Raw genomic sequence first — 27,365 nt, forward strand, 5'->3', positions numbered from 1 at the left:
ATCAAGGTCGTCAAGGTTGTTTCCCAGTGGAACAACACGTTCCAGCCTTTTACCTCTCCCTCTCTCGTTAACATCAGCAACAGCAGCATCAACAACACTTGGGCTGTCATAAACATGTTGCACAAACATCCCAGGAGCCATGCAGTTTGGACTTTGTGCTCACAGGCCTGGTGGGAGATAAAGAGATGATGGAGAGAGGCTGTGGTAGGTTGCTGAACTCTCAGCGAATTTCTGCGGCTGTGTTTTTGAGAAGGTCATGGGGAGGGTAGTGGGTGGGTGGGTCGAGGAGGGGTGGTTCAGGCTGTGCATATACAGGCAAGCTGTGATTGATTCAAAGTTGTATTAGGCTGCCCACCTATTGTTCTGGAGACCAAGGCTGAGTCACCGTCGGTGTGTGGGGTTATGGGAAATGTTGAAAAACACAAACATGGGGCACTTCATCTAAATGCATTTGCATCTCAAGTCAGACAGCAATTCACTTGGAAAAAGGTAACCTAAACACAGTAATGCACCATTACATTACAGCAAAGAAATTAGAGTGTTTTCTATTAAACAGCCATCATCCCTGCTATTCTTTGTCAATTGTGCAGCTCACAGTTACCAGCTGTTAAGTAATACGCCCAATTGGTGGTAAAGCAAAACATAGCATGTGAATATCAGTGTGGACGATGGACTTTTTTGACCTGCATCTAGAGCAGGGGGATATGACCATAAATACTTATCACGATATATATTAGAAAAATTTGCGATACCGATATAACTGACGATATAATTGACTCTAGACAAAATACTTTACAACTCCACCACTTTATTAGTGCAAAAAACAAAAAAAACAAAAACCCCATCAATGTATTTTCACTTAAACAAGCAGCTTTTTTTTTATGTGCATTAAAGTTATATAAAAATTTTACAGTGCAAATGCAAATTCCTTGCTGACAGTTTAACCAAAAGGCATTTCCAGTGGAAATTGACCAAAATATCCTCAGCATAACCATGTATAATATCCACAAAACTTAAAAGAGGTTATACACACACAATACGGTAATATGTTGAAGCACAGTACGTATCACTCCGCGAGGCGCCTGCCTACGGTAGCCGTAATGCTCCGACAATCCATCAAGCGGTGCGGCTTCGTAGCTTAGCAAAGTTGTACTAAAACATTTGACAGATTTTCGAGCGCCGTGTACATAAAATCATTTCGAGGTCAGTAAACACAACCAGAATTCATACATATTGGCACACAGGATTATAAGGGGCACTGTTGATTTTCAGAAAAATCAAAGGACTGATTTTAAGCGTGCCATATTTTCCAAAAAACACGGTAATAACGACGGTCCGCTAGCATGCTGTATCAAAATTGTGCTGTGGTGTGTATCTGACGGACGAAAGCTAAACCAATTCCACACCACTGAAGTTGCAGCATTTTTACAAACCATTCTCCGTCGCCGCCATGCTTTTTCTCACTGCGCATGCGCGTTTAACCCAGATTCTATCGCGATATTTCATTTTCTTATCATTGCCCAACATTATACCGGTATTACCGTGAACGGTGTGATATGGCCCAGTTCTACCTGCATCTGATGTTTTTGGGTTTTGTTTTTTTGTTTCTTTGGCTATAATCAGTGTCTTAACATTTTTAGCTGCCCATCTTAACCATATATTTATCAAGCTGTAGCCATAGCAACAAACCTGCTGTCATAACCACACCTTATGTACACAGGCACCTGAATTGCATATCAACAAGAATGCACTTGCACTGTAAATATGCTGGAAAGACATGCAATATTGGCAGTTGTCTAAATAATGGAGTTATGTAACAGCGTATGCCTCAAAGAACAGAGGTTGGAACATTTTCCCAACCTGTGTGATCTTCTGCTGTATGTAACAGAAAATGGGTGCATACTGCTCTGACTGCTTAAAATGAAGGTAGTTTATGAATTCTGTGTCAGAACATCCGAAAAATATATCTGGCCAAGCAGGTGCTTCCAAAAATGAAATTTGTTGGTTGGTGGTTAATGGTTAGCATATAGTATGCTCAGATTTGGCAACACTATCTGGGCGATCGTGGCTCAAGAGTTGGGAGTTCGCCTTGTAATCGGAAGGTTGCTGGTTTGAGCCCCGGCTTGGACAGTCTCGGTTGTTGTGTCCTTGGGCAAGACACTTCACCCGTTGCCTACTGGTGGTGGTCAGAGGGCCCGGTGGCGCCAGTGTCCGGCAGCCTTGCCTCTGTCAGTGCGCCCCAGGGTGGCTGTGGTTACAATGTAGCTTGCCATCACCAGTGTGTGAATGGGTGGATGACTGGATATGTAAAGCACTTTGGGGTCCTTAGGGACTAGTAAAGCGCTATATAAATACAGGCCATTTACTATCATTTTCCTTCAGTAGTTTTCATTTTAAGACAGGCTCCACCAGTGCAGGTACTGTATTTCCCACCAAATACATCCTGTAGGTGCGGTGCACACACTGGCTCAGATTCAAGTCCTTGATCAAGCCATATCCTTGCATATGTGCCATCTCTGCTGCCTGCCACAATCACAGCAACTTTCAAATCCAACTACAAAAAAGGTTGACCTTGCATGCTTTTTCTAAAGAAAACCCTTCCTGAGTGACACCCAACAAAAACATTCCACTACATTATACTTCAAAACCCACCCAGATGATTTTATCTCCACCTCTCCGAGTATATTTCCCCTCCAAAAAAAACAAATCTCATTCTACATTCTTCTAAATTGCATGACCTCTAGCATACAAGTTACAAAAAGAGGAAAAAAACATGCATATTGAAGAGGCGCATTGCACAAAGCTCTTTTATTATGTATATTTATGCAAATTCAACGTTAGTTTATTCAAGAAAGTCTCTCTCGCTCCTCCTCTCATTGCCCCCTGGTCAATGTGTTTCAATCCGGCAGTATGTATGAAAAGCGGTGGCAGACAGGGTTGGTGAATCATGAATGGTTTAAAACAGACTTCTACAAAAAGAAAAAGTGCAGAAGTTTCATTGATCTTCAATGACCCCCCTTGAAGTTTAAAATTAAGTAATATAAAATATTGCAGAGTTCCATCTGTAGTAGTACCTCTTTTTTGTCACCGCTAATAAACTCTGGATGTCTCCTGATAAGGTGAACTGTGTATTCCATCTGCAGCTTATCATCCTGCAGTGATTCTATCCGTCTTTATCTTATCGCCTACTTCTTGCATATTAATAACCTCATCCTGCCCCCCACCCCCGTCCCTCACCTCTTTACTGTTCTTGTCAAACATTTTCCTTCAATATATCATCTCAGTCAGCCATCTCAAAAAAAAAAAAAAAAAAAAAATCTTTCCCTTTCAACTTTCTCCTCTCCATTCCTCAGTTTCCAACACCCTCTGCCCTGTCCTGTTTTCCTCATCCATCATCTCGTTCCCTTCAGTCTCATCTTTCTTCCTCATACCCACACTCTTCCTATCTGCTGCCCCCTCCCCTCCAGCACCATGCAGGAGATTAAAATATGAGGAAACAATCAAGCTCTGGCTCATTAGCATATGAACGGGAGGCCGACAGGCAACTGCAGACACGACGACGGAGCAATGGAAATCCACCGCAGAGCTTTTTTTTTTTTTTTTTTTTTTTAATCCCAGGAATGACTTTTTACCGTATTTTGTTGAATGAGACAGAACAATCCTCTGCCAGTCTTTTCAGGCAGTCAAATTACCATCAGAATAAGAGGGCATAAGAATAAGACAGAATGCTTATATAGCGTCAGGTCAAAGAATGGAGACTATAGATTAAGTGTGCAGACAGAATAATGTCTCTCCACAGCAACAATGAGAAGCTGAAAAGATAGGATTTGGTGCAGTCCTGTATGTGTATCTGCATGCGTCTGAGTGTACAGACTGGTGTGTGTTGGGTTCATCATCTTACAACAATAAGAAATACTGCGATAAGAATTATCGTTCAGTAATTCTCCAACATACAAGCGTGTCTAGGCTGGGGTGTTGGGGGTGGTCTACTCTCATTAGTGAATCAATTAAAATGCCAAATGCAGCAACATCAGAGGTGGGGACATACAGTACATCGAAAAATGCAAGGCAACAGAATAGTAACTTGTTACATTATTAAAACAAACATTTTTTTAAAAGGTTTGTGCGCATATTCAAGATTGTAAAGATGGATTTTATAACAAAAAGGTTTAGATTCACTAACCCAAATTGCTTAAATTAAGTTAAAACAGACATTCCGATTTACTGCCACAATACATGGATACATGACATTTTTCCAGGTACTGCCATAATGCAAAAAAACAAAAAGCCTAAATACATCTGACAATTCTATGTAATACACCGTGTACATTAATTCCATAGTCTGAATTCTTTAACAAGGTTGTCTTTTCTCAAATGAGGAGCGTTGAGGTGTGCACTTACAGTAACGACCGCCACTGTAAGTAGAACACACTTTTAAAGGCCACACAATAATTTTTTCTACAGTGTGATGCCAACTTAATATGCATGAAGACCAAACTATTTTATCAGTGCCTGATTAAAAATAATAAGCAGCAACTGTTTTCTAGCTGGCTACGATTAAAGTCACCATTGGTGCTGACAAATCTCACTCTGTCATAGTCTGCACTGGTCATCTGTCATTTTCTGCAATACTAACATTTTCTGTTTCGAGGAGGATAGGGTGCAGGTCTCCATGTTCCTGCTCTTCGGCCTGCATACCTGTCCCCTATTATTCTGTCACCTGCTCCAACACAGAGCCTCTGCCAGATTATTGTCCTACCGAGCGGTAATCAGGCTTCTCTATGGCTCTAAGCAAAACCTCAGTATCTCCCATGCTAACCCCCTTGTGTTTCTCCTCCAGTGATTCCTGTGGCTGAATAGTAGTTACAAATCCAATTTCACTCACCTGTTTCTATTGAGCTGGCCTGCCTTCTCTGGGAAAACTTTGTCAAATAGACCCTGTGCACGACAAAATGCTAACTTCCTGGTTTGAGACTGGATGTAGGGTTGTACATTTCCGGTAGCTTTACTTTGCGGTCAATCACTACTGCAGAGATATACAAAATCATGTCCAAAACTCGAAAATGGAAAGATCGCGTTAAGTTACAAAGAGCAGAAGGTGGGAACACTCGCCACTGTTGTGTCATAAAAATCTAATGATCAATTTTGACGTTTAAAGAGTTTAGATCGATCAGTTGTTTACATCACTCAACACAAGCAGAACTGCATTACTGCATGCAGAAGACACATCATCCACATTTAGAAGCACATCTCTGTATAGTGACTGGTCTCATGATTTAAACAGGCAAATGTTCAGCATTCAAACTACAGGTGAACAATAGTCAAACCAGATGTTTCCCCGTTATGTCGATATCAGCTAGTCAAGTACACACCTACACAGCATGTTAACAAACCGTGAAAAAAGCCACACAAAAAATGAATGATTGCTGGTAAAGGTTCCTATACATTAGTATTTACGAAGGGTATGTTGTGACTTATCTTCAAAATTACAGTGGTCCCTCGCTATTACGTGGATCACCTTTCACCTCGCTGTTTCGCAGATTTTTTTAGTGCAAGTTTGCATGCTTATTTTTTTTACATCACATTGTGTCCTGCGTCCTGATTGCTGCACACGATCTCCTCCGTGACGTCTCTCCTGTACAGTACAGAATTGGGCTAGCAGTGTGACTCTGAAGTGCAGTACTGTATGTCGACAAAACGTTTTGCACCGTCAAAAAATAAAATTGGCTACTTGATTTCACCTATCGCTGGTTATTTTTAGAACATAACACCTGCGATAACGAGGGACAGCTGTTTACAGATACTGAGAAATATAACATTTGAATCCCTTTTCTCTTTTGCTCTGAGGCGCGGGGAGAAAATATCGACAAGTCGATGAACATCATTTACAGATATATTGGGTAAATGCCCAAGACATCTATAGAAATGTAAATCGCCACTTGATTCATTCATTTACTTAACTTGTTTTGGACCATAAACAAGGCGCGAATAGGACACCGGAAACAAAGCTCCCCACAGGAGTTTCCGCACCGGAAATAGCATATGCTAATGTGCACATAGTCTATACTAAGCCTCTGGACTTACCTGCCTCCTTACACTCAAACCCTGATCCGTGGCTCCTCCCACAGCTCACCTCACATCACTTCCAAGTAAGACCTCACAATTTAAATGTGCTTTTTGCTCACAGCTTTGGACTCACTCATACTTTGGACTGTGTCCAACGCTCATCTCCTCTATCTCAGGATTGCTGTCCCAAGTTGCCAGAGACTCCTTCCCATGCACATCCTGTTTAACATTCCTTTAGTGAAGACACCTGTTGTGCCAGTAAAATCTGTGAACGTTGAGCTGTTGTCTCCTGGGTCCTGCTTAAGCGCCCGTTTTATGGTTACTTCTTTCATGGTCACGACATTCTCCAGCTGGCTGAAAAGTGCTTTGAAGTCCCTCCCAGTCTGCTAAGGCGCCAACATAGCGCCAACATCCAGGTACTTGTAGTGTACTACATGTAGTTTAAGTGCATCTATGCCCTTAAAATAGCAAAGTATGTGCTTCTAGAGACAGCATTGTACAGCTAGCTGCTCAGCCGTACTTCAACACAATATGGTACCCTCCATCATCATCTAGTAAACATCCTAGAAGATGAGGTTATGTTTTACTACCTTCTGTTAAGGAATAAAAGTTTTAAAGGTAGCACAACCTAAGCAAGTGGCATCCATCTTCTTTACCGCGTATCCTATTTTGGGGTCATTCTCCCACCCATCCTTCTCTAGTTTACCATAAAACACATCTCTGAATGCACAACATGTAAAATCTTCAATTAGTAGAGATACAGCTGCTCAATATGCACGAGAATCTCAGGAATTTCTTCAGCACCTTGTTGATTCTGTGCCATAAAGAATTAAGGCAGTTCTGAAAGTAAATAGGTGTCTAGCACTAGCCTGGTTGTGACTAATAAAGTGGTTGGTGAATGTAAATCTTCAAGGGTGCTGCAGGATTTACCTGCAGGAGCAGTGATGCAGCATCAATGCACAACTAAATCTATGCAGTCTTGGCTATTGACATAAGGTTCAATAAGCTCCTCCACTTCAGATTCCCCAGGTCTGACTTAAATACACTTATCTTTACCTTTTGTTCTCTCTGGGTTACCGAACATTTATTAGCCGCTTCCTTCCTTCCTCCACTATGTCCCTCGCTCTAATTAAATTCCTTAATCAAATCTGAGAAGGGCAAATATTCAGGGAATGAGAGAAGACAGAGGTGGGAGGAATGGGAAAATTGGTGGGACAGAAGAAAGGATGAAGAAATCAGAGTGTGAGAAACGGGAACATATTTAGTGAAATCTGACCTCTGTGAGATCAGATGATGACCTGACGATATCTAGAGGGAAAATTTTGATACCAGAACAAAGTTATAACTGAGCATTAATATTTTTATTTTGCAGGTGGATGATTGGACAGGAACCCAAACCATGACTTAAAAGGAAATACATAACACAGCCGGCCAGGCAGAGAGGCAGAGTAAAAATCTGATGTACATGGAGTGAGTTAAGCTTAATAATTTTACACCAGGGACTCTAATTCAAAAATGCACTTTACTGTTGAAATGAAAATCACATTTTAGAGTCAACTGACAAATCAAAACACATCTGGATAATGATGAGCAACTATGACGAGGGGATGTCGGAGAATTTTCCACAGGAAATTCCATTAGCTGGAATACTGAATGGCAACATGAAGTGGTGTTTAATACATTTATGCTTGTGAAGCATTTCAAGTCTCATGTCTCATGTTATTGTGAGAGATGGTGCACAGCATCTCACGTCTGCAATTCAGAATCCAGGATTAAAGCATTCACAACAGACATGGTTCGTCCATTTATTTAAAAACACAGAAGCTCAACAGAAGTAGCAGTTGTGTATTCGCATTAAATCATAACCCCGACACAGTGTTTGGATTGATTTAAAGGCCTGATCAAATTACCTGGAAAAGGTTAAAAGTATCCATTACCGGCTAACATGCTTTTGCTATTGAGCACAGGGAGAAAAAGGAGAATGCAACAGAGCTGCATAGAGCAACAATCTTACCCAACTGTATCCCGAAGGCATCAATCTGCCTAAAGACTCAGTAAGGGGAATACACATATGATGTAAAATTGCAGCTTTAAGGACACTTGATCTCAGGACAAAAAAAAAAAGCCTGCTACAATCTTTTAGAGGTTGCACAAAGACTTTAAGTTTTAAGGACTGAAATGTAGCGAATAAGAACAAGAGCAAGGAAAGGCAAATACAAGAAAACGAAAGGGAAGCAAGTCTGATAAAAGTGTATGAATACTGGAGAGAAAAGGAGGAGGAAAAAAAACATGAGAATAGCAAAGGAGGAAAGAAAGGCCACCAGAGGGGTCACTTCTGCTGTTAATAATTTATCCTTTAAAAACCAGTGTGAGGCTTTAATTGGTGCCGTGGCTAATCCTGAAACACACACACACACACCTCGGGGAGCCTCTTAGCAGCTGTGCTCCAGCTAAATTGGCTACAGTGTAGCGGCGGCAGCAGCGAGTTCCCTCCAGGTATAACACAGTCAGCCAAAACAGCAATATCAGGCCTGCCAAGCCCGTCTCATAAATCTGGGCGTGACACTTCTCACTGTCTCACGCTCGCTGTCACGCTCTCAAAAGAAATCTTACGGCAAATCAAAGCGACAAGACGTTAGTCCCTTGGTATGGCTGTTAGCTAGATAAACACTCAGTTCACTTCAGCTGTAATCTGCATTTAGCTTAGGCAGAAGATGTTCTGTACTATGTTGGAGCCTTTTTGCATGACTTGGATTAAAGTCATTCATTTGATGATTTAAGGCTCGTCTTAGTGTAGATCAAAATGACAACCTGTGAATCGAATTAGCCTTTTCAGACCGGAGGCTTCACTACAGTTTAAATAACTAAGCGATAATATAAACATTTATTATTATTATTTTGTCATAACCAAATCAAAGGTTGTTTAAAGCTGTTTTGTTTGAATTCTGAGAAGGTATAACTGAGGGGAATTAAGTTGCTAATGCTGTTATTTATGGCACTTAAACTTCCTCCAAACAAAGAAGAAAACAATGAAATGTCATGTAAAACATTTAACATCATCCCTTCCAACACTGCCTTTGCCTAGGCACTTGGTCTGAAGGGCGACGGGAAAAATGGGAAAAGTCCTTATATCCAACCTGCAGGCATGATAAGAACTTTGGCCGTGAGCTCATCCAAAGGCAAAACCCTGCTGCCTGTATCATGTCAAATTGCATACGCCAAGATTCTTCCTAAAATTTAGACATTCTGTCTCAATTCAGCAAAAAAGCAGAGTAACAGACTTTTGTCCTGTCCTGCTCTCTAATTGTTGTTCTTTTACTGTTTGCAGTTGGCACTTTTCTTTACTGTCCATATAAAGAAGCCCAAAACTCTCACAGAGCAAAGATTTAAATGTGGTTGACTTTACAGATGTGGTCTATGACATGATGTCACGTAACACAACTTGCTTCAAGTAAAAGTCAAAGACCAATGCCAGCTCACCATGGACTACTTACTTGATTTTCCTCTAAGTTGAGCTGTATCTCACATGCCTCTTCAGGTGACAGTGATAGCTGGCACCATGTTTTCAAATACAATAAAAGTGGCAGCAGAGAACAGGCCCTCCTTCCTTGGTTATGATTACATGTTCTGCTCCCTTCATGTCCCTCAGCAAAACATGGAAATTCTCAACCATTTCATCTCATCCCTAACATTCCAGGAAACAACCTAGAATACAATATTTTTACACCGTCTAATATTAAATGCTTTTCTCAAAGGCAAGTGGCTCCAACAGCACACGGTACGTATCCAGCATGCACCACTCCATAAGTATAAAGATTTCACTGGCTGTCACCTGCACTGCCGCTCAGCAAAACGTTAATCTGTCACAGCAGCTGATGCCACATTGAATCTATGAATCAGATGTTACTAGCAGTGAATTTGTGAATTTGAGATGATGCATGACAGCATGCAGTTACTGTGGTTTTTACAATAACCCCTGGTGCGTCACCTCACAGTCTGTGTTACCGTGAATTGCATTTCTACCTTGAGAATTAGATTTCCAAAGTGAGATAAAAGCTAGCCCAAGAGTTGCTGGAGTCCAAAATCACCCAGACAGCAAGGTTATCAGCCAGACCCCGGCACCATGAGAATACATAGTGTCTCCCAAATCCTATTGTACCATGAAATGTCACAGCACATTAACTACAAGAGGGATTACCCTTCCTTGAAAGTAAAAGAGGGAGCCATTGAAAGGAGATAGAGAAACAGAAGGTGCCTGGGAATGCGTATGTGAACACATGCTGTTGCATTAAGTATGGGGTTTATATATATAAATATATATATATATATATATATACACATCCTATAAATGATTTTGTACTATAAACCTTGCAGTTTTCCCCTTATAAACACTTTTCTGTCCATCCACCAGTCCATCTATAGTTTTCTCTCTTTGCTCTACTTCTGTGCCACTGGACATGATAATCTCTAGATCATGATTTGGCTTTGCTTATGAATTATGTACACACACTCACAGACACATGCGCTTGCACACAAAGCTTATCTATGGCTGGGAAGTTGTTCTAGGTTGGCAGACTGAGCCCAACAGCTTGTGGCAATACTTTGGAAGAAAGCAAAAGTCTGTCTCCACTGCTTTGTCTCTGTTTTGCCACTCCTCTTTTGTCAGCCCCATTTTCCTTCTGTCTGAGTGTGTCACTCAATCTGTAATTCAGCTAGACTTTATGTCTCTGGTTGACTGTTGTAAAGTCCAGATTGTATGTTTTGAACTCTCTAGAACTGTCTTTCAGCTTTTCGCCTGACATGTCTCATATACCACTCTAGTGCACTGGCAATGCAGACAGATGCACAATGAGATTCCTATACCAGAGTGACAGTAGATCTTTAAACCAAACAACTCTCTTCATACAAGATTATCTTATAGGCTCTACATATTTTACACCCCCCCTCCCCCCCTTTCCCTGACTGGGTTATTTTTGCCTTTGCACTCCTTACTCTAATCCGATTATTTGCTTCACTTTTCCTCAGCTGTTTTGCTTTAACTTTGTTTTTGACCCAGAATTCTCTGTGGACGTTTAAACTACCACACGCTTCCAGGCTAACTAGCAACTCACTTTTTTTTACTTTAGCGTCTTAGTGTCTTTTAGTGTCTTTAAAAGAAAAGGAGGGAAAAAAGGAACCGGTAAAGAGATTTCAGTTGTTTTCAATAAACAGGATGACGAAGATCTGATTTTCACAACATGTGTTGGAGGAAGTAATTCACTGTAAGATTTCCAAGAAAGACTTCTTTGAGTTTGAAACTCCCAAATTCCTCAGATTGATTACAAATGAAGAAAATTCAAGGCTATTGTTGTCCTCGCTAGGACTCGCTGACTACAAAGTGTGTAATAGTCTGAGGGGTGAGAACACTTATTACGGTAGGGTGGGACGGCGGGACCTTCACGCAGAAAGCAACTGCTCAGCCAGAATGCTGTTGGAACAATATTTTGTTTCATTTAAAATGAGATGCATCCTGTTTGAAGAAAGAAAGAAAAAATCTAAGCATAATAACATCATTCTATCTTTAAACTGAATCAAAATGTCAGGACATCTGTCCACTAGCTAAATCCCAAAAGACAGAGTGCCAAGCAGAAGGACAACTTCAGCACTCAAGTTATTCTACCAAAAGAAATGTCCAGGAATAATAATGTGCTATTGGACAAGTCAAAGACCTTATTCCAACTTATGTGTTGTGGAAGACCCTAAAATTCATAGCAGGACACCCACCAACTGTATCACTGCGGTATGTTCCTAAGGTCTTCACTTAACCCACCCACCCTTATAAGCAGGTCTGTTCCTTAGTATGCAGTCACAGTCACTGTGTCGTGTAAAAAGAAATATCCATGACTGGAATACAGTGACTTTCTGAAAATAATCTTTTGGATGAACTTACTGCAGCATTGGTAGCAGTTTCACCTCTGTATGCTTCGTATTTAATCCACTTTGGTCCTAATGAGATTAAAAAAACAAAAAGCCTTAGTGTATGAATTCATCAGTGTGATTTTTTATAATAGGAAGCACTCTAAACTATCTTTAAAAAGAAAAACATTCTGCTTGTTAAATCTTTCAGACTGAAAACAATATCACCAGCTTACAACTGTATTATCTTCTTATTCTGTACTAAGAAGAGACTAATCTGGAGTTATTGTATGCCTTGCATGCAGGTGGGTCCCCCACCGTACTGCCGGAGTGTCCCACACATCATTGATTTCTTCTTGAGAGAGACAGAGAGGACTCGGAGACCTCCGCTGAGAGGATAATTCTAGGGTTGGTATTGGTAAGAGTGCTACAGTTAGTATTATCTGCAGTGCACTGAAAGCTCCTCCTGATGTACGCAGAGTCTCCACTGCATCTAATCTAGCGGCTGACACTTTCTCTGTGTGTGTCTGTGTGTAACTGAGGAGTGTGAGATTGTACATTAAACTACATGCTATCAGTTTCATTTAATCCTACAAGTGTGCACGCATAGGCCTTTGATTTTAATCATAATGGTAGTTCATAATGGTAGTGGAGTCTGATGGCTATAATTTTACAAAATTGTTGCAAGGACTAACTTATGGCAGTTTGTGCGCTATTAATGTTGCTGTGGGGAAATAAAATTGAATAAAAACCATAACAACGGTTCCTAAACTAAAATAGTAATTGTTTCTATATACAGTGTCCTGTATAATCTTTAGGATAAAGACGTAGTTTTGCCTCAGATTTACAATCCACTGTGGTTGTGTACAAACAATGAATGTGTGACTCAAGTGCAGACTAATCTTTAATTCAAGAGGTTTCACAAAATTTTTGATGGACTGTTTAGGAATTAAAGTCATTTTTATACGCAGTTCCCCTTTCTAAGGCTCAAAATGAAAATAAAATAAATGTAAAGATTTTAATACTTGGATGAAACTCCTTTGCAGCCAATGTCTGCCTGAAGCCTGCAATCCATGGACACCAATAAATGCTGCTTTTGCTCTCAAGCTTCACTTTACTGCAGCCACTTTCAGTTTCTGCTTGTTTGTTAGTCTTTTTGCATTCAGTTTGGTTTTTAAAACATCTTTTATTGAATTGAGATCAGGCGAATGACTAGGCCATAGAAGAATCTCTCATTTCTTTGCCTTGCTTCACAGTGTAAATGACCCACTGTCCAGTCAGTTTTGTGGCATTAGGCTAAATCTGAGGAGAGTATAGCCTTAAAGATTTATCCTGCTATTTCTATTAGCAATCACATCTTTAATAAACACTAGTGACTGGCAGGCATTATACCCATACCCATGTTACATCCACCATGTTTAGCAGATAATGTGGCATTGCTTTGGATCGTAAGCAGTTTCAAGTTAATCTTTGTTTCATCTTTCCACTGATTTTTTCTGTACTTTTTGGGCGTTTTAGATGTTTTGTGGCCAAATCTAGTGTGACCTTCCGGTTCTTGAGTATATTCAGTGTTTTGTAACTTTTTGTATATACTTTCTTTTTCCATTCAGAAAGCCGTCTCGACTTTGACAGTGATACACCTGCCTCCTCCCATTTCTCTGTGATAGGTTTGTTTGGGTTTAGAGACTCTCTCGCTTTCACTGCCATCTCTTTGGGTCTCATATTTAACATAACAGTGAAAGCTATAAAAATACCAATTCACTACTTTGACTCAACTTCAGATATTGTGTCCGCTTCATTTCACATGAAACAGCAAGGGAGCGGACCTCACTTTGCTGTAAAACTGCTTGTCAGTCAATTGTCCAATTAATTTTTAACCTCTGGAAATGTGGGACTGAAGAAAAATGGCTGTAATTCTTAAGCAGTTTGTACAAAAAAAAAATTGAAACCCATTGAAGTAACACTAAAAGTCTGCACTCTGATCATATATTGATTTACATTTTGCTGTGGTAATGTACAAAAGCAAAAGTACAAAATGGCAAAACTACATAAACTGTTTGTCCCAATCATTATGGTGGGCACTATACCAGGACAATGAATCTTCTCTTGATGTCTAAAGTCAATAATGTTACAGCACTTGTTAATTAAAATCAATAAACACACCATAAAGTTCAATATTAGCATGGTTTTGGAAATTTGGTCAAGTTCTGTGAAATTCAGCATCAGGAGACTGAGTCAGTCCTAAGTCAGCATGAGTCCAACAACAATGTCAAGCTCTGATAAGAGAATTCTCCTAATGATGTTCAGCAGTATGTACTGCATGCCAAACATCCTAAATGCACAAAGTACATTTTAATGAATGTCAAAATGGGCTCCATAGAATTAGACGCATGTTCATACTAACCCTGTAAAAGCACCCATCAACCATGCACTTTCTACTTAGCCAGACAAATTGATTGTGCACATATAAAGATGAAAATGTACAGTACATGAAGATACTGCCTCTCAGGCTCTTAATTATTTATGCAGGAAGTTAAATCAATGAAAAATGCAGATTGCTCTTGTACCACATGTAGCAGACAAATGTCTCTGTCTCCTCCAATGGTTCAGCACAAATGACAGCATGCTTGTGGAATTCACAAATTTTCCCCCCCTTTTTCTTGCCTCTGACAGTTCATTGTTTACTTACTGTGAACAGAAAGCAATAACTACATTTGTATAAACCCTATTTAGCAGCATCTTCAATTTACGCTCAGGTTGCTGCTGCCAAATGTGACAAACCATAGACAGGTACTCATTCAAGTGTTTTGTTAGCATGTATTTGTTAATGTCTCAATAGCTGAAACTGCACTGCACAAATAACACCTATAAGCAACCCTTACATCTTGCCTGAACAGCTGCAGAATGTAACAAAAATGTTAAAAAGAAAGAATCATAAAAGGCAGAAGACTTCAAAAAAAAAAAAAAAAGCAGCGTTTTGAAGCAGCTATGTTGTCTGTTCAAGTTAAAATAACCTCACCTCAAGCATTTGAAACCACTTTAAAAGTTATTTTTAACCCTCAGACATCACTCTCCCACTCTCAGAGAGACAGTTCTGCAAGCCTTACCCAAAGAACTATTATGGTTGGATACTCTTTAAGGGCTGCCTGGATAGGGGAGCTTGAATATGTAGTAATTTGGCCTCAGTACTGGCAGGAACTGAAAGGTTGTAAGTACTTTTAAAGAAATAAACAGCTGCATTAGCTGTAATCTACCTCCCATCTTCACCGAGATAAAGAATCTGGTACACACCGTGGCTGACACTGTAAAACTTCCATACCTCGCCTTCACAATGCCACTTCTCTGTGGTAACAAACAATGTACAGCACAGAATATTGCTGAGATGCCAGAACAATGATTAGTGTTCTCAGTGCTGTTCTAGCGGCTCTGGTGGCTCGGCTAATCTGCTGCTTTATTGTACAGCAGCACCGATATCAGCACCAGAGCAAGTGCGTCCAACAGTCACACGCACAAACCCAATTCCAACATTGTCACACAAGAACTCGTCTCTCAAGCGCGCATGCACGCGCTCAGAGTGCGCTGAAAGGCCAGGCAGTACAACACGCCTCAGTAGTGTGTGCCAGCCTAATCTAGTCAGGCCTTTTATCCCATCTCCTCCCTCCACTTCCACTTAAATCAACACTTCACTGAGAGCTACAAAGCTAGTTTGCATCCTCGACACATCCACTACGCATGTGCACGTGCACACAGGCGCACACTTTACTTCTCCTCCTTCATCGTTAGTCTGTTTATCTTTCACGTTGGCACACTCGCATCATCTCTCTGTGTCTCAGGCACAAGCAGGAAAACACATCACACAAATGCACACTCCTGTGCATGCGCATGCTCACACACTCTTCAAGTCACACACCAAAACATACTTACAGCAGACTCTAGCACAACTTTGAAAAAGGCTGGTAGTCTCCGAGGAGATGCTGCAGTGTGAATGAATAAAAGCTGAATGTAGCCTAACAATCTGTGCTCAGCCGAGTGAGCTGGCCATTGCCCAGGCAGTAAGTTTGTACCCCTGTAAACAAAAGGATGACTATATGCTGACTGCTATTATATCGTTTCCAAAAGCCTACTGATTGGGGGCTTTAGCCGTGTTCTTCATATCAATGCCTGCTATTTGTAAATGTCAAATTCATTTTTCATAAACCTCAACCCAGCTTTCCAGCAGGCAACATAACTTGGCGATTTGCTCTTTTTATCTTTAGAAAACGACTGGCATATAGTCCAGAATTTCTAACACACACAAATTCTGTGAAATTCAAACTTTCAAGTGTCATTAGTAGGCATTCACGTGGACTAACTCTGCAATCAGCATCAGCCTATATTTGGACTGCATTCACATGTATACCACTCCTCCACCCACACAGACAGCTCTGATAAAAGCACAAGAGGTCCAAAAAGTAATTTGACTGGGGTCCAAAAAAATAAGTGTTTTCACAGGATAATCCCTGACTGGGAGTGTGGCTATAGGGGTTCAGTACATGGTTTTATGTGTGTACTTGTGCAATTGTGTGTGTGTACATGGGGGTGGGGGGGGTATTTGGGGCAAGCTGAGGAGGGAGAATTTTATTCAGGATTTCATTAACAGGGAATAGGAGATGTTTGTTCTGGCCAGCCACCTCTGGCTCAGGGACAAGAGTGTGTCTGTAACCCAGCTAAACTGTCTGCAAGGGCAAACACTGTGGCAGTTTTATGGAGTTAAACCCGGTTTCTTTAAAAATTCCTCTCAAACGAAGAAAGAAAATGTACAGAGGTTGAGCACCAGACTTTGTTCCCACTTGGAGACGATCCATTTTGCTTCTGGATACAAAAAACAATGTTTTGTGTGTCTTTGCAAGCACTCTAAAAGTGACCAGGACTGAAATGGTATCAGTGGGTAGCAGCCATTATGAAGAGACTGACTGCACATTGAAAGCGCACTTTAATGCAGTGAAAAGTGAAGCTTTCATTCCATACGCACATTACTTTCCAGCATACACAAACAAAAGTTTTCAAACAGAAATACACACTCAAAATCCCATCAGTCTGCAGTTATTTGGCCCAGAAAAAACTTGTGAGAAATCTCTAAATACTGAAGTCTTATGTTGTGGGGTATAACCTTAATGTGTGTTTTAAAGTTTACCATGTACCAGGTGTTAGCAAAGAAAATTTGTGGGATATACTGAGCTGTAGGATTTTCCACCCCCCACCTGTGCACATTTTAAGCTGGATTTCTAGTTAATGCACAGTTTTTGCAGGGGTCTCACTCCTGGCACCTATTTAGTTGGTTTTGACTCACCACACTTCTGGAGGGATTTATCGTACATGATTGGACAGCATCGCCAGTCAGTCATACTCCAGTAACCTCTATGCAACACTGGAAAGCTTTGATCTTTTTTAAAATATGAGACAGAAGCAGGTAAAGTGGGTGGGGAGAAGATTTTCAGTAGAAATTGACATCAAGGTCATAGTTCTACAACTTACGGATTTAATTATTAGCTATTCATGCCAAGAAGTCAAGAGGTTCTTCCATGATATGGTATGTCGATTTTTCGCATTTTTCCTCATTGGAAAAAAAATAATAATAATAAAGTACAACAGCTATGACTACTCTAGCACAACTGCTGATTTCATGTATTCAAGACAAGGAAAGGGAAATACCACTGCTACATCTTTAACAAAATGCAATGACTCATAACTATGTATGGAATTTTACAGGGGGAAATTTTCCTCTGAACAGCCTGCACTATCCTGAAACCGTATGAGATAGAAAGAGATGAGGGGCAATGGGGGGGGGGGGGGGGGGGGGGGGGAAGACAAAAAAGGGAGATGTAAAGAAGGAAGTGCTAAAGAACACCACATGGGGAAAATCTCTTAGGCCCATCTTTCAATTATCTATCTGGTCCCTGGTGTAGAGATCACACGTCCACCAATGCACAAACCCACCCCGCTGCATTTCCATCAGGGAGCACACACACAGTAAATGGAAAACATGATTAAGAAAACCAAACCCCGATGTTGATAATAAGATTATATGCACACCATACATGCAAATAATGTCTGTTTGTTATAGAGTTATATTCTTAACTACAGTCCTGACCAAAAATGCACTTTTTCATACAAAGTATTTTAATAAAATCTGAATGTGTTTATCAACAAAAACAGCACAATGACCACAACTGAATGTTTTGCTTCATAGATTCAATGTGTATTTCGTAGTACATTTTGTGGTTCTACAGACAAACAAGAAGTGGCAACTAAAAAACTATTTTCTTAGCCGAATATACAAATAATTAGAGGAAATGTTTTACATGTGCAGCGATATATAGAGAGCGCTCAAGATGAGCAACGCAGACTGTAGTTCTGCATAAATCTGAAAGTTTATCATAAAAAAACCAAACATTGTTGGTCATTACATGTATTACATTTATCTATGATTCCAACAATTTTGGCCAGTTTTCCAAAAATGCTTTTATCTCACACACAGCTGTTAAGTTGAAGGCCTCTGCCAACTTTCATAAAATCCTAGATATCTAATCAGTTGTACTGAGAATCACAGGAAGCTTCTAGATCAGAAGCCAGACTGATTAAACAATATCACAAGGGAGTGCTCTTGTACTGAATGTACAGCTGTGATTTGATCATAGGCAGGAGGATGTAGGTTGAATGCCAAAGAGAACCACAACTGTGCTGTAAGTTTCATAATAATTTGTGAAATACAAAAAAATGATAATAATTTGAATGATTTTCTTGCTTGGACATGAAAACAGGAAGACTAACCAATTTCAGATAGCTAGAAAAATCTTTTAATGTATTATTTGTCAGATGTTCCTGCATCCAACTTTTAAGGATACTGAATATATTGCAGTGTTTTTAAGCTTTTCCCATTCATTTTATGCCAAGGCAAACAGATGATCTTGAATTAGCAAAGTAGCAGCATCCTAATATCTTAGTTGTGGCTAAATTACTAGGTACCATGTCCTTCTCCCTCCGACAGCACCTCTGAAGCATTAGATCCCCATATAAATTTTGTCAAGGTTGCAGATCTCCCTCTTCTTTTCCAGATGAAGCAATGATGCCACAACACTGTACTTTACTTGGTCTTCAAAATAAAAGTTAATATTTCTACTTCTGAGACTAAGCCAAGTTAGTTTGCAGTTCAAAGTCGTGCTGTTATTGCTCTCCTCCGATTTGTGCAGGTTGGCTGATGTCACGTGAGCACAGCTGGAGGTTTACGCCAAAGTGTCCAGGATTCTTTCATAACTCACTTTTTTTTTCCATTAACAGTTTTTAAGGTCTTAAACTTTTCACCTCAGAAATGATTGTGATCATATTTCCACCAAATGTACTTTAGGGGCACTGATGTAATGCCTCTTGACCAGTCAACTAAATGCTCTACAAGAATCTTTAAAACACAACACATGGTATTATTTTAGCTCTGACTGAAACACTTGGCATTTGACTGACCACTGCAAAAACTGAAATTCCTTCTATAAAAAAACAAAATTATGTTAACCAAAGTATTTGAAAGTTTTCCTTTTTACACATCATATTTCTCAGCCTTCCATCTGTTCACAAACCGTTAAGGATTATTAACATTCTGTATTTACAGTAGGTTTCTAGGCCACAAGCCATAAAATGCAAATCTGGAGCTGTCCCACTGTAATTTGTGAAGACCTGAACAGTATCTTCCATCACTACAAACTAGATCAGGCTCATGGCCAGGGGCCATAGTCTGTACACTGAATCACTCACTCACACACACACACACACACACACACACACACACACACTTAAAATAGCTAACAGCTAGAGGTTGTGCTCTGTGTCTCTCCCTTTTCACCACACCAATAAAGTCTTTGTCAGGCACTTAGCGGTGTTCTAAAAGGAAGCAAAGTGACGGCCAGAGCTGTTCGTCTCAAAGAGTTGTGATATCAGTGCGGGTCTTGGACATTTCTTAAGCCCTCAGTGTTTTAGTTTCTGCTTCCTGCAAGTAAATTTAACTCTGAACATATTTTTCCAAAAAAAAAATAAATAAATGATGTTTGATGCCAGACAATATTATTATTCTATCAGGAAGTGTTGGGGACTGTTGGAGCCTTCAGTAATTTCCGTTGCGTAACTGTTAGAGGTAGAGGGCTCTGACAGGAGCTTTTAAGAGGCAGAGAATCCATTAGACAAGGGTCGCTACAAAGTGGCCAACTATTAAAAAATGCAGCAGCACCATTATTCCCTGACTGAGCCTACAACTCCTGTCTCCTTCACAGCGTCGCTCTTTATTTCCCTTTGGATCGTTATCTCTTCTTTTTCTTCTTTGAATTATTTTTGCTACAGCCATCTGTTCTCTTTTTGATATGTCTCCTTCACATCCCTTTTTCGCCTCTATCCTGCCTTCTCCTTCCCTCCTGCACATATTTTTCTATTACAAAACTGGCAGGGGTGAGCTTCTCTCACCCCTCCGTGCATGAGCTGACCCACTGAAGCTTTTTCATTCCTATTTAACATAGTAAGGCAATGGTCAGCAACCACTACTGTACCGGGACAAGAATAGAACAGCCCACGGAGAATAATAAATGGACATATATGGGTGGTTAGGAGAGTCCCTTTTAAGCAGTAAAAACTACCCAGGCCCAGCAAACTGAACAGATGGTAGGAGAGAGGAAAGGGAAGAGAGAGAGCCCAGAACACAGTGGGATAGGGGCTGGAAAAGCGAGAGAGAAAAAAAAAAGGAGGGAGAGTAGAAGGCGGCAACATAAGGCCATTCTCTCTTCTCTTCATTGGCATGCGATGCTATGGAGATCAGAGTTGAAATCTAAACAGAATAGCTGGGTCTTTAAACAACATGCACGTAATAATACTGCCGGTTGTAAAACTACAACTGATGCAGGCAGGCAGATGTGTGAGAAGAAACAGGGCATGAGCAGAATGCATGCAAGGCTATAAAGCTTATACCCTCTGTTTACTTTGCACACTAAACACACACTTTTCAGCGTCTCTGTGTGTGAGATGTGTGCTGCATAATTTATGGCGGCTGTTTCTGCTAAGACGAAGTACTTTATATTTGACAAGAGGAGGAACAGAAGCTCGGGAGGAGACGAGGAAAGAAGGGGGAAGGTTATGTGAAATGGATGATGGGTGAATGAGTTAATCAAATTTTTAATGTTCTCTTTGTGTTTACACAATGCAGGGTGTTTTAATGACAGTGAGCTAAGCCAAAAAGAGGTCAGGCATGTTTTGTGTGCTCCGTTTCGCTCCTTCCTTTATGAGGTTTACTCATCACAACAAAGCCAACTACTGACCACATTTATCTAACGCATAATGGGGAGTAATTGAATGTGAAAAGCTCATTTTTGAAGGGACAGAATATTCTATTTAGATGTCCAGGCATGTCCGCATGTGTCATTACTTTGATATCAACTAAATGCTGTTTCTCATTATCCTAATTAAAGCTCCTTGTGTGCCGCTGAGCATATTAGCACACTGATCTGCAGCAAACTAATGATTAGCTGGTTGATAATATGACTTTTTTTTTCCTGTTAGCCTCTCTTATCTCCCTCTTAGTGATTATCATCAAAGATTCACATCCTCAGTCAATCATCACCACAAGCTGCAAAGATTAAAATTTAAAAAAAAAAATGAATAGCTGCTATAGTTAGAGAAGCATCACGGATAAAGATCAAAGTTCACTAGCAAATTCATGCATACGGAGACAAAAATCATTTGCGTGGTCAAACAGCTATACACAAAAAAGATGAGCAAAATGAAAGCATTGGGGAGCTGAGAAAGACTCGAAGGTTTCTGCATTTAAACTGAAGACAAGCAAGAGTGCTGGCTTATATTTGGAAGTGTCCAGGAATTACCTTAGGTAAAAAGTTAGGTCCATAAATTGTTGAAATGTACAATTATTTTGTGGTTTTGCTTCTGCACACCACCAAAGACTCACAATTAACTGAACAATGAATGACAATCAGTTTCGTGGGCAGAAGAAGCCTGCCATTTAACAATTATCATAGATAGCTGGCCAATGCATTCGATCTTAAGGACTGGAGACTAAAAGAGAGAGAAAAAAAAAAAACTAAAATCTAAATTTACTTGCAACATGAGAAGTGAATGATGGGAAGACTGATATGGACAAGGACAGAAACAGAATGATATGCTTTGGATCATGAACTGTCAAAGACTATGGAGACAGTGTTATGGGGCATTGACATGTATAGCTGTCAGTTGAACCAGGCCACTAACTGTATACTGGTAACTGATGATAGCAAACAGGGCTGCACTCTCGTGTTTAGCCAAATATTGCAAGAATAATAGAACACTGTAAATATAAATGGACTGGTTGTTATATAGCGCTTTCCTACTCTACTGCATACAAGCCTCGGTCACCCATTCATGCAAGCACTTTTCTATGCCTAAGTGTTTTCTATCCAATATTCAGACTCTGATGAAGGCATCAGGATGAAGTTGTTCAGTCTTGCTTAAGGATACCAGACATTAAACCACCAACCTCCCGATTAATAGACAACCTTCTCTACCTCCTGAGCCAGATCGAGCAGTGCAAATAATTAATGACCCAAAGTATTCTGCAAAAGCAACCCAAGAGTTTCTCAAGGTAAAGGAAATGGGATATTGTTCAGTGGCCATGTCAGTCGCCTGATCTCACCCCAACAGGGCATGCTTTTCTAGTATTAAATCCAAAAGTGAAGGGGAAAAGACGAGCTGCAACTGCAGGTGCATGCATTAAAAGGCCTTGCAGCATCTTAAGGGAGGAAACAGACAATTTGGTGATGTCTGTGGGTTCTAGACTTCAGGCAGTCATTGTCTGGAAAGGATTTTCATCCAAGTATTAGAAAGAATCTTACTTTTAAAATTATATTAGTTTGTCGAGTTTCTTTTGAGCCTCTAAAATTGGGGCCTGTGTGTAAAAATGGGTGTAATTCCTCAAAGGTTGACGTAAACTATTTGAATTAAAGCTGAAAGCCTGCAATTCATCTTGATTGATTTAAGAAATCCTTGCCTTTCTCCATCAGGTTATGGAGCTAATTTAATATTGTTACACTGTAACAGATTAAAGGTATGTAACACGAAGTTAAGAAAATCTGCCTTGTCAAAACTAAAAGTCGTGTGTCATGAATGCCATGTTTCCTCTTCTCAAACCGGAGAGATATCAGTTTGTTGTTTTTGCTAAAGTTGCAGTGACACCACCACAACCTCAGGAAAACACTCAGGAAATTACAGCAATAATAAGCTAAAATACTTGGCACATTTTGTTAGGGATTTTTGCAGTCTTCATTTCTTAAAAAAAGAAATCCTTTCATTAAATAATTGTAACTATTAAAGCAAATGAAACCAGCTCACAAGCGCAATCAGAAAAATCTGAAACATTGCTTATATTCAAGAATGGCAGATTTGAGCTTTAGTCCCTCCAGCAACAACAGACACACACACAGGTTAAATTTTAACAAATCACACAGAATCTAACAGTGCAGCTGCACTTGTGCATTAACCCTCACCCTGATCCCCTCACACCCTCTTACAGCCATGATTAAGGGCCACTGGCCTCACATAAGAGGCCATGCTATCACTCCCCACACCCTGCTAATGTACACCAACTATACCTATAGCCCATTATGGAAGCAGAGCAAGAGTAAATTTCAGTTTAACAGCCGCGCATTTACACGCACTCCGTCATCTGCCCCATTGTTAGTTTAAGCCAGCCATTTCATAACTGCCTCTATGTGAAGGTGGTGCACGTGTGTTAATGACAGTGAGAAAGTGTGTAGGTTTAAAGACTAGTACTGCAGGGCAGCGAAGGCAAACTACATGTGTACACACACACACACACACACACACAATTGATTTTCAGAAAGGGAGAAGCTCCTCTTGCTGGAATCAAGATTAGTAAGAGGCACAGCAGATCAGTTAGCAAAAGTAGGAGGAAAAAAAAAAAAGAGGGGAAGAAATGGAAAAAGATATCTGTAAATTAGGAGAAAGTAACGAAGAGAGCACACAATACATACTACACATACTACCAGTTTAGTCTCTCTGCTTTTGTCCTCTGTAGACAAAGGAAAGAAGCCAGAAAAATACCTGCACGGCTACATTTCCACCCAACAATCCTCTACCCCTGACCGATATAAGTCAGAGTAGAAGAGCCGATCCAAGGTCCATATAGACGTATAACTAAGCCTGAACTTCTATGGAGAGTTAGACGTGCGGGTGCACGCACACTCTAAGAGGACTGTTCTTCTGGGACAGGGGGGGCTTTAACGACAGCAAGCTGCACTGAAAAGGGGTCAGGCACGGGGGGGGGGGGGGACGACTCATTGTTCAGAGGCCACACACGCGTGCGCGCACACAGAGTCACTTTACCTCACACAGGATAACACGCCCACACTTATCCACACAAAAGTGAGCAAATAAATTCAGTTCACACTCATACATGAATTGACAAAGTTGCAGGCTCATGTACAGTCACGGATACTGGTTTTATTTGTCTATGAATGCATACGTGAACACACACCCTTTCAGCTGTGCTTGCAGTGTGAGTGTACTCTGGGGTAGGTAGGATCCAATTTGATATGACCTTGACAGCAGAGAGAGGTCTGGTGGAAGAGAGGGATGGAGTGTGAGGAATGAAGTGATGGTTTCAGTCAGATGCCTGTTGCAAATACTTGTGAGAAATGAGATGACCTTGAACTGACTGAGATAAATAATAGAACAAGCCACAGCAGTGTGACACAGTGACATCTGTACACGTAAAACGGGCATGCATCAAGTGTTGAAGTTAATCCAACCTACGTGTTCATGCAGCATAGTACGGTGGAATAAAGCAACAAATCACAGTCAGTTTTATTAGATGCTCCAGATTTAGAGATATGCTAGATATCGGCACAGAATTTAAAAAGTAATCTTTTAAGTTCAACGTGAATTTGCTTCAATCATAACAACAAGCGTAAATGCACAGCAGTTAAACACAAAATGAACACTGTCGAAAACTCATTCTGACAAAAAAAAAAAAAAAAGTTTGTTAAGATGATAAATTCAATAATTTGTTCCCCCCATTTGAATTCATCCGGTTTAAGAAAAAAAAATAAACAAGAGTGCCAAGAGACAATCACCATCTATAGCCTTTAAGTTTCTTTCATTAAAAGGAAAATTAAAAACAACATGTTTCATATTCTCTACAAGCAGACGTGAATTTTCTGGTGCAAATTAGCAAACAGAAAGGCGTGCTTATCATTGAAGACGTTTATTACAAGCAAATCACAGATGTGCATTAACAAACAGTTCTCAGCTTCTGTTTGTTCGTCTTCAGCACGCTCTTAAAAACATCAGACAGATCCCAGATGTGAATGTGTGCAGCACTGAGATCAGCAGATAAGTGGGTAATGTCGACACGCTGCAAATACAATCTGCATGTGTCATCTGTAAACGCATCCCTCTATTAAATAGGAAAAAAAAATCTTAGACTTCATATGGGGCCAAATAGCTGCTAAACTGGAAGTATTGAAGCCTTGGACAACAATATCTTTTAGTCATTATGAGATGACCCTTTTCTTAGAGTTCATGTGCCCAACATGTGAACATGAACAAAATCTACCCATCCCTGCATTAATACTGATCAACCAGATACTTCAAAGTTGATACTTTGGCTAGTTAAGACATGCTTTGGTTGATCAGTATCAGTTATACAGAGCCTCAAAAAGTTTGTTTAGTGGACTCCACCAGCTTTGATCTGTATAGTAATTGTCCACAACTTGTTGCAGTGAGGCATGCAATATAAAAAGTTAACGAGCAGTGAAAAAAGTCTTCCATGTGGAACCATTTCAATTTACAAAATGAAAGCAGACCAACATGCACTTGTGATCTTTGAGACGCAAGAGAAACACTAGAAAATTTGTAAAGTCTCTTCTTTGTGGTCAATATTTTGTGCTCAAATGGACACTTGCACTTTTGCTTTTTATTTTGTTAGTAAGAGAGTCATTTGGGTATTTTAAGGTAAATCCTCTATAACCTGCATCAAGCCTTCTCTAGATGCTTACTGAGAATGAGCGCGGGAAAGCGGTAATTGGGAGGGTAATTCGACCAACAGTGTCTGGAAATCCACATAAACGTGTTGCTGTTGGCCTGCAAACGCACCGCGCAGTTTTTGCTTGGCTCGCAGTTCAACATATTTTTAACAGCCGAGCAATAATTTTCTTACCTGTTCTTCCCACACTCTGTCCACCAGTAGCATGATCTCTCTATTCTCATAGCATTCTACTCCCACACTTTTTTATTGCCTCTCTCACCATCGCTCTTGCCTGACATGTACATATTTACTAAATATTGCAGCAAACCTGCCAACTCCTCATATTTACTATCATGACAAAAGAAAAAAAAAAAAAAAAGACAGTTGCGCGCGCACACACACACACACGAATCAGAGCAGACAGAGGGAATGGCGGGTGATATGATGCAGGAGCTATCGATCAGGCCCTTCGTAACCCATTTTCTGCCTTCTCGGTGGTAAAAGAACCAGTACGTGTCAGTGCGTGCATGTGTGAAATGAATTTATCAAGATGCTCCATGTATAAATTCTATGCGAGCGCGAGAATACTGGGATCAAACTGACAGAGCGGAGGGAAAAAATAAATAAACTGAGCTTGTTTTTCTGCATTCTAGGTAATCCGAGAAGTAAATCAGGTTCCATCAATCATTTCTACAACATATCATAATGGGTGAGTTGCATGGACTAGGGACTGCCAGAGAAGGGAGGGGTACAGGGTGAGTTCTCAGGGTGGTGGGGGTTGGGGGACAAAGTAGGAGGGAATATAAGGATTGAGGGAAGGATGGGCCTCCTGCCCTGAACTTGAACTTGGAGCTGGTGGGGTCAGAGAAGGGAGGAAAGGGTCAAGCACTCAGCGCAGCTGGAAAAGGGAAAAAAAATCCAGTTGAGTGACATCAATATCTCCCAGCTTAAAGGCAGATGGGGGAAAGGGACAGAGTGCTATTTAGCAAGCTCTGTTCCAAGACAATCCCAGCATATATACACTGATGCTCGTTTTACCGTCATTTAGTTTTGCTGGTTTTGTAAAACACAGGCAAGAATGATCGCCTGAGATATGCCACAATCACTCTTTGGATCCTGATGCACAGACTTAGGAATGTGACCTAACAAAGGTTTGGGGGAAAAGAAAAAAAAAAAAAAAAGGCAACAACTTCGACACTCTGGACTGATTTGCACTGGTTAGGAAAGATTTAAAGAGATACAAGACATGGAAGGCGAAACTTTAAAAGGGGAGTTGAAGAGTGCAATTTTGCAACAGTTTTAAGACGAAGCGCTGATCTACAACACAGAAACACAGTAAGTCAAACCTTGCTGACCATCT

At 40.4% G+C, this 27,365-nt stretch overlaps 1 protein-coding gene and 1 long non-coding RNA gene across 8 annotated transcripts in view; both read right to left on the reverse strand.

Annotated features, from left to right (window-relative positions):
- LOC146507864 (RNA-binding motif, single-stranded-interacting protein 3-like) overlaps positions 1–27,365 on the reverse strand; it is a 168,910-nt gene that overhangs the window by 97,306 nt on the left and 44,239 nt on the right. The window lies entirely within an intron of this gene.
- On the reverse strand, positions 258–27,362 carry LOC146507865 (uncharacterized). Its single transcript, XR_014876663.1, has 2 exons — positions 1,725–27,362; positions 258–1,648 (listed from the first exon to the last, which is right to left on the reverse strand). It is a non-coding gene; the product is annotated as an uncharacterized LOC146507865 (long non-coding RNA).

This window comes from Neolamprologus multifasciatus, chromosome 11, assembly GCF_963576455.1.
Source record: "Neolamprologus multifasciatus chromosome 11, fNeoMul1.2, whole genome shotgun sequence".
Lineage (NCBI taxonomy): Eukaryota > Metazoa > Chordata > Actinopteri > Cichliformes > Cichlidae > Neolamprologus > Neolamprologus multifasciatus.